Source organism: Emys orbicularis, chromosome 2 (assembly GCF_028017835.1).
Source record: "Emys orbicularis isolate rEmyOrb1 chromosome 2, rEmyOrb1.hap1, whole genome shotgun sequence".
In the NCBI taxonomy this organism is placed as follows: domain Eukaryota; kingdom Metazoa; phylum Chordata; order Testudines; family Emydidae; genus Emys; species Emys orbicularis.
Window position 1 is genome coordinate 269,857,031 of NC_088684.1, and position 13,792 is coordinate 269,870,822.

Below are 13,792 nucleotides of genomic sequence, written 5' to 3' on the forward strand. Positions count from 1 at the left end.
CAGGGGACTGGACTCGATGACCTCTCGAGGTCCCTTCCAGTCCTAGAATCTATGAATCTATGAATCTATAAACGCAGCGCAGTGTAGACACTGCAGTTAGACAACCTAAGATACATCAACTCCAGCTACGTTATTCATGTAGCTCGAATAGCATAACCTAGGTCGATTTACCCTGGTAGTGTAGACAAGGCCTCAGTTTTGTCATTGGCTGACTCGGAATCCTTATCTCATCGCCTTAAGGCTTTCTAGTGTATGCTTCCAGGCAGGCCATCTCAGAGGTCCAGAGAAGCCTGCGCCACTTCCAGGTTTTGAGGTCTCTAGACATAATAAAAATAAAAAATGACGACACATGAAAACAAAATAAGGCACCAAAAAAAGAGTGAGACTCAATTTGAATATTTTTTATTTAACAAATGCTTTTCTAGCCTTTTTCTGTGTAAGTGCACTAATTATTGAGGAAAAATCTAGCTTTCGTGCAATGTCACAGTTGATATTAAGCATGGCGAGACCATTCAAACACTCTTGTCCCATAGTTGAACAGTGATAGTTCTTTACCTGCTTCAATGCATTGAAGGTGCGTTCACCTGAAGCCACTGATGCAGGCAAACTGACAAAAATATGCAATGCAATTGTGATATTAGGAAACATTCCAGAGAGTCTAAATTTGAGTATTTCTTGAAGCTATTGCTTTGGCTTGCAATCCATTTTAAAGTTTATGGAATATATTCATTTGAGGAAGATGACCTCATCACTGAGATCTTTTGAGATTTCTTTGTTGTACTGTTGCTGAAATTGTTCAGCTGCAGAAAGTAGATCTTCATTACTCAATCTGTTGAACTACCAAAGAAACCCCAAAAGGGTACAAATTAGTCTCAGTGACTCAAATCGACGTGTAAGACATGATTGAATAGAGTCAATGATGACAAAGAAGACATTGACCCTATAATGCTGCTCAGCATCGGATTCAGTAGGTAAGTTGCGATTGGTGGAGACTCAGATGAAATGCCAATATTCTGTGCTACTAATTTGGACTCAGTCAGGATCGCATTCCATTGTTCATTAATATGTTGAATGTCATTGATAAGACTTTCAATGTTATCCCTCTCAACATCAAATGTAGCATTGCGTGCTTCAATTACCAGATTAGTTGGTGGATCATTGTAAGTAGCTTTAGCCACAAAGATGACATCAGAATGCATTGAAATTTGGACATGTGCTTCTGAATAGACTGAAGTTCAGTTCGAGCCTGTGCAGTAAGATTGAGAGATTAAAGCTCATTTAAAGCCTTCCTCACTGAATTCAAATGCTGCGCAACTGGTTGAACACCATCAATCCATGCAGACCATCTAGTTTTGGACATCCCATGCAGTGAAACAGAAAGATATTATTTCAGAATTTCCCACCTTTGTGGACTGCTACTGAAGAGATTGTATATTTGCTGAACAGTTCCAAAGTAAGTAATTGCCTTCTTGCATGATACAAGGTTTAATGTGTGGTTTCCACAGCTGGAGAAAATACAGTTTGAATTATGCTCAAGCAGAACTGCTTGTACATCTTTGTACTTTCCACCCATATTAGATCCATTGTCATAGGCTTGACCAATGCAGACTTGAAAATCTAACTTAAAACCTTCTAGAATTGCTAGTACATTTTGAGCTGTCTACAATCTTAACATATCGAATAACCATAGTAGTCTGTTCCTTGTGAGAACAATCTGGAGTGGCATCAACAATGATTGAAAAATACTTGGCATTTCAAATCTCATCAAGAATTGTTGTTTGTATGAATGACCCACATAGCTCAATAAACTCGTTTTGTATGCACATGGAGAGATAAAGGACTTGCATGCACTTTTGACTCTCTTGCGATTCTCGAACACATTTAACATGCTCTGATAAAAGTGGGTCATGTTTGCTGAGGAGCTCAACTATGCCTAGAAAGTTTTCATTTGCACTATCACCAATACGTTGGTTGGAACCAAAGAAAGCCAATTTCCACTTTTGCATCTGTTACTGTTGGCACATCTTCTTGACTACTGTCCTCATGTTCAGGTATTGGCATTGAAATATCACCTTTTGCAGTTGCGGAGTTTTCATTATCTGTAGCATTGTTTGTTGCGTAAGGTGTGTTTTCCAGTGGTTTGAGAAATGAAGTTATTGGCTTTGAGCTCTTAGCTGCTGCTTCACTCAGTTGTTTTCGCTATCTCTTGCTTGCACCACTTTCAAATCTCTTCTTCATAGTGATCTATCTGGTCAATATGTAGCCTATCCACACTTGAAATATTCTGCTGTAAATAAGTAGCTTATCTACACTTGAAATCTTCTACTGTAAACATGTACACAAAGGCTGAATGATACACAAGTCCTGAAAAGACTTAAAATGAAGGAAAAGTTTTCAACTAGCAATAATCACACCTCAGATTAACCTCCTTGGCTATGATACTGCCACTTACTAATTAAGAACACAAAATAAAACAGTCAGGTTATTATCCTTATCGCTGAATCAAAACTCAAGCATGCAAGGTATAATATAACAGGCTGAGCTGAAGACGAAGGGATGACATATATATAGTAAACACAGACACTGATACAGACAGAGGGATAATGTCCAAAAATTTCAAACGTGTGTCCTCACAAAACTCACTGTACAAGATTGTCCTCACAAATTTCCACCTTGAATCTGGGCCTATAGACCATGAAAGCCTATGATGATGGCCAAGCTACCAAGCTAGGGCTCAACCAACCAACCAGTCACCTCTTTTAGCTACCATATGAAGATAATAATGAGAAATTCTCACACATAAATAATTCCTTAGTCAACTAGATGTACAACTATAAAGACACTAAAATGTAACAATTCTCTACCTTTCAACATGCACTTGATCCAGCACCAGCCACTAGTAGTGGTTTGTTTATATAATAAGCTGATCTGAGATGACATGTTCATCACGGTCTAATCTTGTGCCATCAGAACCAATATATTTTTATTAATATTTATGAACATTTTAACTCTTTAATATGACAAAATCTATATCAGTTAACAAAAAAAATATGTCTTTTACCAAATCACATCTCTTATTTGCTTAAATTTGCAGCTCTAAGCTGAGAGAGTGTGTCACATTTTGGTCCGATAGGGATGTGCATAAAAACAAGTTGCGAAACTTATCAAATGCCAAAAAATTAACAAGGGTCTAAATTTGAGGCGCCTTTTGAGTTTGAGGCCCAGGCCAAATGATCCTCCTGCCCCCTCTCTGCACCCCTCTGATTGGCCCTGCTTCCAGGGACATAGGCTACTAAAAGCTGTCTGCTAGCTGGAAGAGTAAAGCCGGTGGGTGGCAGCTTTTATAAAGTCTTGTTCCACTTAATTTCAACCCAGCAGCTTCTCTAGAAATGATCTGCTGCTTTTTCTCCACTCCCATGGCAATTGACCCAACTGCAGAGACTCATGTAAATTAATATATGACCTCTCCTGAGGATTCTTGTTTCTTGAGCTCTTCTGCCCATGGCAGCAGCTAGCCAGGAAGCACAGACAGGCATCTGAGTCCTCTCTATCCCTCACCCCAACCCATAAGTAACCCATTTGTAACAGGGATATGGTCTTCTATGTTGGTCCTTTATCTCTACCCAATAAGAACCAGTAGTGGGGGGGGGGGAGGGGGGGAAGCCTCATGTGAAATTCAGTATTCTGTTTGTGCAAATATTCATATGGCAGCAGAATATGTTCTTTCTGCCAAAGCAGTTGTTAGAGAGACAAGGTGGGTGAGGTAATATTTTATTGGACCAACTTCGGTTGGTGAGAGAGAGAAGCTTCTGAGCCACACTGAGCTCTTCCTCAGGTCTGGGAAAGATACTCAGAGTGGCACAGCTAAATAGGTGGAAGAGATCATTTAGTATAAATAATTAGCACCGTCACCAAGGTAGGGTAGCAGTGAAAACAAAATACATTGATGCTAAGCTTACTCTTTAAGGAACAGAAAGTCTGCAAAGAGGGTTGTGTTCCTGTCTTCTCTGCTAAAAGAAGTGTCGTGTGAAGATATTTTGTCACACCCAATTAGGTGTGAAAACCACAGGTTTTAACAACAATATATATATATATACATATATGTATGAACCTTATCTGGGAGCTTAGAAGAAACATCTGCAATATGATTTCCTGCTTAGAAGTGTAAGAATTTAAGAGGCTACAACATATACAAATGTTTTTGCTTTCATTTCGGTAGCTGGAAATAAGAGAGTTGGAACTACAGTACCAAAAGACTTCAAATACTATCAAAATTGAATGGTAATTTCCTGTGTTGTTAACTCCGAACTAAATTCCTGCAAAATATTAGGTAGACTATTAATACCAAATGATCTGACTTGAGAGACTACATTTTACTCACAACAGAAAGCCACATTAATTGCTGGCTTATGCATTTTACTGGATCTTCACAAGTGGAGCTGAAATCCTAACTACAGTGCAAGTGCCAACCTCATATTTCATTTTGAGCTGCTTATATCTTACTGCCAAATCCCTGATACCTCCCACCTCTCATAACTTAAAACCAAAGGAAACCACCATCCTCAGGAGAAAGAATCCATATTAATTTAACCTTTCCTCCACTCAATGTAAAAAGGCTAGAAAGATAGTTGTAAAGAATGTGTCCCTTTAGAATTTCACTGTATTGCACTTTATGGCCACTAAGAGCTCATGGCAGCAATGGAAATAGAACTGAGATCTTTCTCTTCTAAGGGTCTGTCTGCACTACAAAATTAGGTCAATTTTATAGACGTTGATTTTTAGAAATCAATTTTATACAGTCGATTGTGTATGTCCCCACTAAGCGCATTAAGTCGGCAGAGTGTGTCCTCACTACTGTGGCTAGCATCGGCTCATGGAGCGGTACACTGTGGGAAGCTATCCCACAGTTCCCGCAGTCTCTGCTGCCCATTGGAATTATGGGTTAAGCTCCCAATGCCTGATGGGGCAAAAACATTGTCGCAGGTGGTTTTGGGTGCATGTTGTCACTCTCCCCTCCCTCCCTCCCTCCGTGAAAGCAACTGCAGACAATCATTTCGTGCCTTTTTGCCTGGGTTATCCGTGCAGACGCCATAGCACAGCAAGCATGGAGCCCGCTCAGCTCACCGCTGCTGTTGCGAGCATTGTAAACACCTTGCGCATTATACTGCAGTATGTGCAGAACCTGGCTAAGAGACGGCAGCACAAGGACTACTGTGATGAGGACATGGACACAGATGTTCCTGAAAGCACGGTCTGTGGCAATTGGGACATCATGGCGGCAGTGGGGCTGGTTGATACAGTGGAACGCCGATTCTGGGCCCAGCAAACAAGCACAGACTGGTGGGAACGCATAGTGTTGCAGGTATGGGATGATTCCCAGTGGCTGCGAAACTTTAAAATGTGTAACTTTCCTGGAACTCTGTGAGTTGATTTCCCCCACCCTGAAGTGCAGGAATACCAAGATGAGAGCTGCCCTGACTGTTGAGAAGCGAGTAGCAATAGCACTGTGGAAGTTTGCAATGTCTGACTGCCACCGGTCAGTCGGGAATCAAGTTGGAGTGGGAAAATCTACTGTGGGGACTGCTGTGATTCAAGTAGCCAATGCAATCACAGAAGTTCTGGTGTCAAGGGTAGTGACTCTGGGAAATGTGCAGGTCATAGTTGATGGCATTGCTGCAATGGGTTTCCCTAACTGTGGTGAGGCAATAGATGGAACGCATATCCCTATCTTGGGACTGGACCACCTTGGCAGCCAGTATGTAAACTGCCAGGGGTACTTTTCAATGGTGCTGCAAGCACTGGTGGATCACAAGGGACATTTCACCAACATCAATGTGGGATGGCCAGGAAAGGTGCTCGCATCTTTAGGAACTCCAGGCTGTTTGAGCAGCTGCAAGAAGGGACTTACTTCCCAGACCAGAAAATGACTGCCAATAGTTATCCTTGGAGACCCAGTCTACCCCTTGCTCACATGGCTCATGAAGCCATACACAGGCAGCCTGGACAATAGTAAGGAGCAGTTCGATTATAGGCTGAGCAAGTGCAGAATGGTGGTAGAATGTCCCTTTGGACATTTAAAAGCTCACTGGCGCGGTTTGCTGACTAGGTTAGACCTCAGCTCAATCAATATTCCCATTTTTATTACTGCTTGCTGTGTGCTCCATAATATCTGTGAGAGTAAGGGGGAGATGTTTATGGCGGGATGGGAGGTTGAGGCAAATCGCCTGGCTGCCAATTTTGAACAGCCAGACACCAGGGCGATTAGAAGAGCACAGGTAGGCGCTCTGCGCATCAGAGAGGCTTTGAAAACCAGTTTCATGTCTGGCCAGGCTACGGTGTGATAGTTGTGTGTGTTTCTTCTTGATGCAAACTCGCCCCCTTTGTTGATTTTAACTCCCTGTAAGCCAACCACCCTCCCCCCTTCGATCACAGCTGGCAAAGGAAATAAAGTCACTATTGTTTTGAGACTATGCATTCTTTCTTTATTAATTAAAAAAAGGGAGATAACTGATAAGATATCCTGGGTGGGGTAGGGTGGGGTGGGGGAGGAGGGAAGGACAAGGCCACATAGCTTATTGTAGCCACACTACAAATCAAAACTGTTTGAATGACAGCCTTCTGTTGCTTGGGCCATCCTCTGGAGTGCTGTGGCTGGGTGCCCGGAGCTGCCTTCCCCCTCCCTCCCCCCGCATTCTTGGGCATCTGGGTGAGGATATGGAACTTGGGGAGAAGGGCAGGCGGTTGTACAGTGGATGCAGTGGCAGTCTGTGCTCTTGTTGGCTTTTCTGCAGCTCCACCAGACACCTGAGCATGTCCGTTTGCTCCCCATTAGCCTCAGCATTGCATCCTGCCTCTTCTCATCGCACTCACTTAATGCTTTCTGGACTCTGCCACTGAACGCCTCCATGCATTCAGCTGTGCCCTTTCAGTGTGGGAGGACTGCATGAGCTCAGAAAACATGTCATCGCGAGTGCATTTTTTTTCGCCTTCCAATCTGCGATAACCTCAGGGATGGAGATGATAGGGGGAGTATAGAAACATTTGCACCCTGCGTGGGGATAAAAAGGGAGAGTAAAATTTAAGATGATACATTTCTGAGAACAAAAGGGAGACTCTTTCACAGTGAATCAAGCAATTCACAGCAGACAGCACATGTGCTATAGGTACAAGGTCACATTTTGCCTTTCATATTGAGCTCCTGCTGGTATGGTGACACATCACACATGGCTGGGCAACAGAATTCGGTTTCCAGGCAGCCATGGTAAGCCAAAGGGTATGCGGGTTTGGCTTCTAACGTCTTGATAACATGTGGGAATGTTTTCAAACTGGAGCGCCCTCCTTTCCCATAGCAAGCAATGCCGGTTGGGTTTGCCATTTAAAAGGAGGGGCTGCGGTTTTCGGGTGGATGTGCAGCACACATCTCCCCCCACCCCTCCGCGTGGCTATTTGGGATGATCTCTTCACCTCTCCCCCCACCGCGTGGCTGTTCTCAGGGATGATCCCTTTTAGCCAAGCGCAAACAGCCCAGCATGAACGGGGTCCTTTTACTTTTCCCTTACAAAAATTTCCCTATTTCAATGAATGATATCACTCTCCTTAGGCTACCACAGAAAGATATAGACCGAATGTTGCTTGAATGCAACCAAAACCCAGGACCATTCGCTGCCATGCTTTGTGCCATTCCAGACTACTTGCTACTGGCTTGGTGTGGTAAAGTGTCCTACCGTGGAGGACGAAATAAGGCAGCCCTCCCCAGAAACCTTCTGCAAAGGCTTTCAGAGTACCTCCAGGAGAGCTTCATGGAGATGTCCCTGGAGGATTCCCGCTCCATCCCCAGACACGTTAACAGACTTTTCCAGTAGCTATACTGGCCACGAATGCATCCCAAGTCTTCACGGCAAATCAAACATTAAACACTATTGCTTTTAAACCCTGTACTGTAGTTACAAATGTGCACTCACCAGAGGGGCCTTCTCCGCCTTCAGGGTCAGGAATCCCGCCTTGGGAGCGTATTGGCTCCAGGGTGATGAAAAGGTCCTGGCTGCCGGGGAGAACGGATTCACTGCTTGCCTGCTGCGCATTCTCCTCCTCCTCCTCCTCATCCACAAAATCCTCCTCCGTGTTGCGTGAGACTCCCCCCTTGCAGGTGTCCACAGACAGTGGTGGGGTAGTGGTAGGGTCCCCCCCTAGAATGCCATGCAGCTGATCATAGAAGCGGCATGTATGGGGCTCTGACCCAGAGTGACCGTTTGCCTCCTTTGTCTTTTGGTAGGCTTGCCTGAGCTCCTTTACTTTCACGCGGCACTGCTGTGTGTCCCTGACCTCTGTCCATCATGCCCTGTGCGATTTTGGCATATATATATTAGTATTTCTTCTCTTTGATCGGAGTTCTGCCTGCACAGATTCTTCTCCCCATACAGCAATCAGATCCAGTGTCTCCCATTCGCTCCATGCTGGAGCTAGTTAGCGATTCTGGGGGGACTGCATGGTCACCTGTGCTGCTGAGTTCACTATGCTGACCAAACAGGAAATGAAATTCAAAAGTTCCCGGGGCTTTTCCTGTGTACCTGGCTAGTGCATCGGAGTTGAAAGTGCTGTCCAGAGCGGTCACATTGGAGCACTCTGGGATAGCTCCCGGAAGCCAATAACATCGATTTGCATCTGTATTACCCCAAATTCAACCCAGCAAGGTCAATTTTAGTGCTACTCCCCTCGCCGGGGAGGAGTACAGAAATTGATTTTAAGAGCCCTTTAAGTCGACGGAACGGGGTTGCTTGTGTAGACGCATTCCTTATAAAATCAACCTAATGTGGCTAAATTCGACCTAACCCTGTAGTGTAGACCAGGGCTAAAAGCATTTGAGCTAAAAGTGTTGGAGTTTTGTTTGTTTCCCCCCCTCCTTTCTCTGCAACATCAGAGATAGCTGGAGAGGGGACACTGGATGGGGTGAGTCAGTGCTCTGAGGTGGTACAGAGATTTCTCTCTCAGGTACTTCGCTGGTTGGTTCTTGATAACATACTTAGGGTCTAACTCATCGCCATATGTGGGGGGGTCAGGAAGACATTTTCCTCCAGGTCAGATTAGCAGTGACCTGGGGGTGTTTTTGCCTTCCTTGGCAGTGTGGGACATGGGTTGCTTGCCAGGATTACCTGGATACAACTCATTTAATCAATTCCCTGCCATTGTAAGGGCTTTGGGCATGGGTGGACCTCAGGTCTCTCCTATTCTCTGTCTGTGGCACTCCATAGCTTAGTCTTCTGAGGGCTAGAGTACTTTAGTCTAATTTCAGTTGTTGGCTTTAGTGTGTAGGCACTCGGTGATGTTGGTGGCCTGAACTATACAGGAGGTCAGACTATGTGATCTCGTGGTCCCTTCTGGCCTTAAACTCTATGATTCTTAAACAAGAAACTTCATTAGTTGTATTTGTGGCCTATGACACACACAACTAAACCATACTGGCAACAAATTAATCTTGACCTGGTAGAGATTAGGATGACATTTTCATGGGGACAGATTATCCCATGTCTTCCTTAAGTGGCAATTCTTGCACTTTCCTCTGAAGCATCTTGTGCTGACCACTGTTGGTGACTGGACACTGGACTGGCTGGACTTAGGGCCTGATCCAGTATGGCAGTTCCTGTGTTCCTGTTATAATATGTTTGATAAAATAATTTTGTGGAATATGAATGAATAGCTAATAATTTATAGGCCCTGTCTTTTAGCCAGGCCTCAGCCACACTGTTATTATTATGAGCACAATTAAATTCAGGTGCAAAATTAGACATCATTTTGGTTTGTATTTATTGTGATGCAAGTTTGGGCCTGCAATAGTTGAGGCTGTTTTTGAAAAAATGGGGTATAATGAGCTGAGCATTATGTTGATTTAAAATGTACTTGCCCTTTAAAGAGAGACATACATTATGTTTAGGCTTGGAAGGATTAGATTTTTATCAGTAAATGTCAGTAAGCATTGATTTCACCGTACACATCCAAACTAACAAAAACAATTTCATCTATAATAATCAAAATTTACAGATAGGCAAAGTAAGAAAAATGCTGCTTGAAAACGTAGTTTGATTTAAGTATGTTTATTTTGTATATTTTGATGTGTGATGTTGAACATTTGTGTGTTAATGGTTATCAAGCTTTAACTTTAAAATGTCAACATCTCCTGTAATTAAATAATTGATTTCCCTCATAATTTCTTGCCTTTGTAAAAGCTTAATAAAAATAAAAAATGCTGAAAGTAAACATTGGTGTTATCTCTATTGAAATGATAAGAAAAGTCCAAATTCTGCCAAACCTAATTATATGTCAAGGTCTGCTCCACAGTGGAGCCAGATTTATGCCATGCTCCACCCAGTACAACCTTCTTTATTCTTTGGCCTTCATCAGAGGTCTGTTTCCTCCCATCATGTTTCTTAGTACACTGCTGCTAGCTCCCAGATCCCTGTGCTACAACCCTGTTCCCCTCATGTGGCCTCCTGGTAGATCCTGGCTCCCACCCACGTTCTATTTTTAGGGCTTAAAAATGAAACTTCAATGGTGTATAGCCTTGAACTGTCCTCTGCAAAGGGATGAATTTAATTCTTATGCAAAGTGTGCAGACTAGGATGAATATGGTAATTTTTTTAAATAATAAATTTTGCAGAAACCCCGGGTCATGCCCTGACCCCAGAAACAGAAGCCTCTGCAGGACTTACACAAAACTCAAACTGATTCACATTTTGTGCTCCTTTTCCTCCCTCAATCCCTGCCCTTTTTACCTGGGACTCCCCTAGTCTGGAAAGGAAGTGTGGCTTGAGCATTACCCATTCTTTTGTGCAGCTGCTCTTCAACACAAAGGATAGGTCTCAACTGAAGCACAGAAGAAGAACAAAGTATTCTTTAATTCAGACAATACTCTTAACATCTCTGAGTGTAGTTACTGCAAATTATCTGCAAATTATCTTTAACTCTTTCTATGGAGAGTTCATCCTGGGTGCTTATACAGCAATGACCCCTAATGCCATTAGCACCTTTCATCCTAACAATATATTGGGTTTTGTATTCATTCAGCATCTCACTGGTCCCTCAAATGTCTGATGACATGTTTCATTATATAACACATTGGCACTTCCACTCAGTAGTGGAATGAGATTCAAGTCCTCAAAAGGCATGCCTGTAATGTATGCAGTATCAGTGCCAAAGTGGAGACTATCTGTTGTAAAATGACTTTGATACATTGATAAATGGAGCTAGCTGACAAAAATTCTGTAACAATGAAGTATCATTTCAAAGCCAATATTTTTTTAAGTGCTGTAAGGTACAAGGAGCCCTTAATGACTAGCTGGGAATCATTATGTATGCAGGTACAAAATGAAGATGACAAGGATTTTATATCAATTTCTCACACTATGCACTCACCTGCCAGCAGCGAGTTTTTCACCCCTTTCATTTTCTGCAGCCAAATACCACAGAAGCAGACCCATAAGCAGAGCTTTTGGGGGCAGCATTTACATTAAAAATGAACCTTTTACATAAATTATGACCTCTTTTGTTTCCCTGCTGACTGATGCACTTTAGCTGTCACATTCCCATTGTAAAGAGTCTGTTCTCTCATTGATGTGTTCTTGTAGCTCTCATTAACATTAAGGGGAGCTACATGCATTCATTCAGGGGCAGACAGAACCCACAGTGCCGCTAAGACATAGTTCCATGGTATGGGGAATGCTGGGGAGTGTCACCCCAGCAGCAGCAGCAGGGCACTGGAGGAGCGTGGGTCACCCTCTTCCTGATTATGGAGTGTATTCACCCCAGGCATGGTTCGTTCTATGTGTTTGGTAGAGGAGTGGAGTCTCTCCCTGCCCCATTTGTGGAGGTTATTACTGCTGTTGGATTGTACAAAGACTGGGACTGAACCTGGCTCCTACAAAGGAGTATTGACGGGTGGAAAGAGAAGGTTCCTTGTTGGAGCTGGGTGTGTGTGTCAATTAATAGTTTAATTTAATTGTGGGGTCAAGTGAAGGGGGGGGAGAAGCATTTTTGGGGTTCTGAAAGCTATTAGTCAAATTCAGTAAAAGGTTTTGGTTGAACAGTTTTCTTTCAAAAGAGTCAGAATGTTTTGTTTTGTTTTGATCATTTCATTTCAAGACATTTAGTTGTGAGGAAGTCAAAACATTCTGAGTTGACTCAGAACTATATTTTTCAGTTTTAGTTTTGGTGAAAACTTTTTGGGGAAAAAGATTTTTGATTCAAATTGAACCAGAATACTTTTGGATGTTTTCAGTTAGGGGGCCGAACCAAAAAAGCCAGTAGTTGCTCAACCCTTCCACTCTCTCTCCACTTGTGTTCATACAATCCAGCACTAAAATGTGAAACTAGACATTCCAGAGTGACAGCCTGATATAGCATCATTGCTCAGGAGAGGCCAGATTGTAGAATAGCAGGGATGTTGACTCACCCAAGCACAAGGGTCCTAGTCCAAGATGAAGTGGTGATAGGGGCAAATAGAAACTGCTTCTTATTTGCCACAGAGACAATACAATCTTTCTCCTCAGAAATCTCCCAGATGTAAATCTGATGTAAATCTGATCTGTCTTCACTTGACCCTAGAACCAAGCATCAGTCATGGTGAATAGCTATCATTGCATTTCTCAGAAACAATCACCTGCATCCAGGATGACCTTTTGAGGCACTGGGACCAACAGACCACAGTCAGAACAGGAAACACAACACCCTTATTCCAAGAATTTGATCCATTTGCACAAGAGGGAGTGATGCATGGAAGGATTGACAGCATGCAGGCTTAACACCTGCAACTCTGATTCTTGGTTTTCCTGGCTGGTGAAAGAACAGGGAACCCTTAGGGCCTCTACTAACTGAAATTGTCAGCTCATCTTCTGGAGTAAGACTCCTGTTTCTCTCTCTAAAACATGCAATAGTTCAGCCAGCACTAAAGAAACCTACCCTCAACTCAAGAAATTTATCCAGAGAAGGGAGATGGGGAATAAATGATCTGGAGTAGTTTATCTAGCATCTACTCGGAGCTTCCGAAAAAGGTTTAGGATCCATCACAATATTAAAGTTCCACGGATATTCACAGTTTGGTATAGGGAAGAACACAACTTCTCTAAGGAAAAGGAAGTTAAACAATGATCTTCCTTTCTTGCCAGCTTAAGCTGAGTATCCATTACATTACTCTTAAAATTACAAATCTCGAAAGAGATAAAAACAGCAAGAATGAGTGCAATGTAATACAAGGTATACACTCAGCCTTTCACTTCTCACTCGAGATCTGGTCCTCTGATTTTCTATACAGTGTAGCAGTTGCTTCATCTCAAGTTAGTGCCTTGGTTTATATAGGTAGAGAGCCTATCTTGCTTTTTGGGAAACTCTGACATAAGCCACTTCCTACTCTGATCTTGGAGCTAAGGTGGCCTTTCCCTCCCATGAGTCTCTTAGTTGGGTCTGTAGACCAAGAACTGTTCCCTACAATAGTAAATGGATCTGGATTCTGGAGAGCAGGATGCTGCTGTACTTCCATAGTACAGCAGGGAGGGGCAAACAGACTGTTTCCTCTGCCATCTGGCTCAGTGACTGAGTTTAGGCCGGAGTTTCCTAGCAACTCAGGGTTATTGGGCATTTGAGACTGAATTGAAACTGAGATGCCTTCTAATCGCTTGAATTTGGTTGCTACAGCTACAGCCCTAGGGTGTATTGTGTGCTTTTTCAGCTCCCATGCCCTGGCACCTTTCACAAACACTAAATTAAACAAACAAACACACACACTCCCCTGGCCATTTTATAATGA

The 13,792-nt window shown here is 43.0% G+C and overlaps 1 pseudogene; it reads right to left on the reverse strand.

Moving 5' to 3' along the window:
• Window positions 1-2,332: 2,332 nt before the first annotated feature.
• On the reverse strand, window positions 2,333-2,459 carry LOC135875322 (U4 spliceosomal RNA; annotated as a pseudogene).
• Window positions 2,460-13,792: the final 11,333 nt, after the last annotated feature.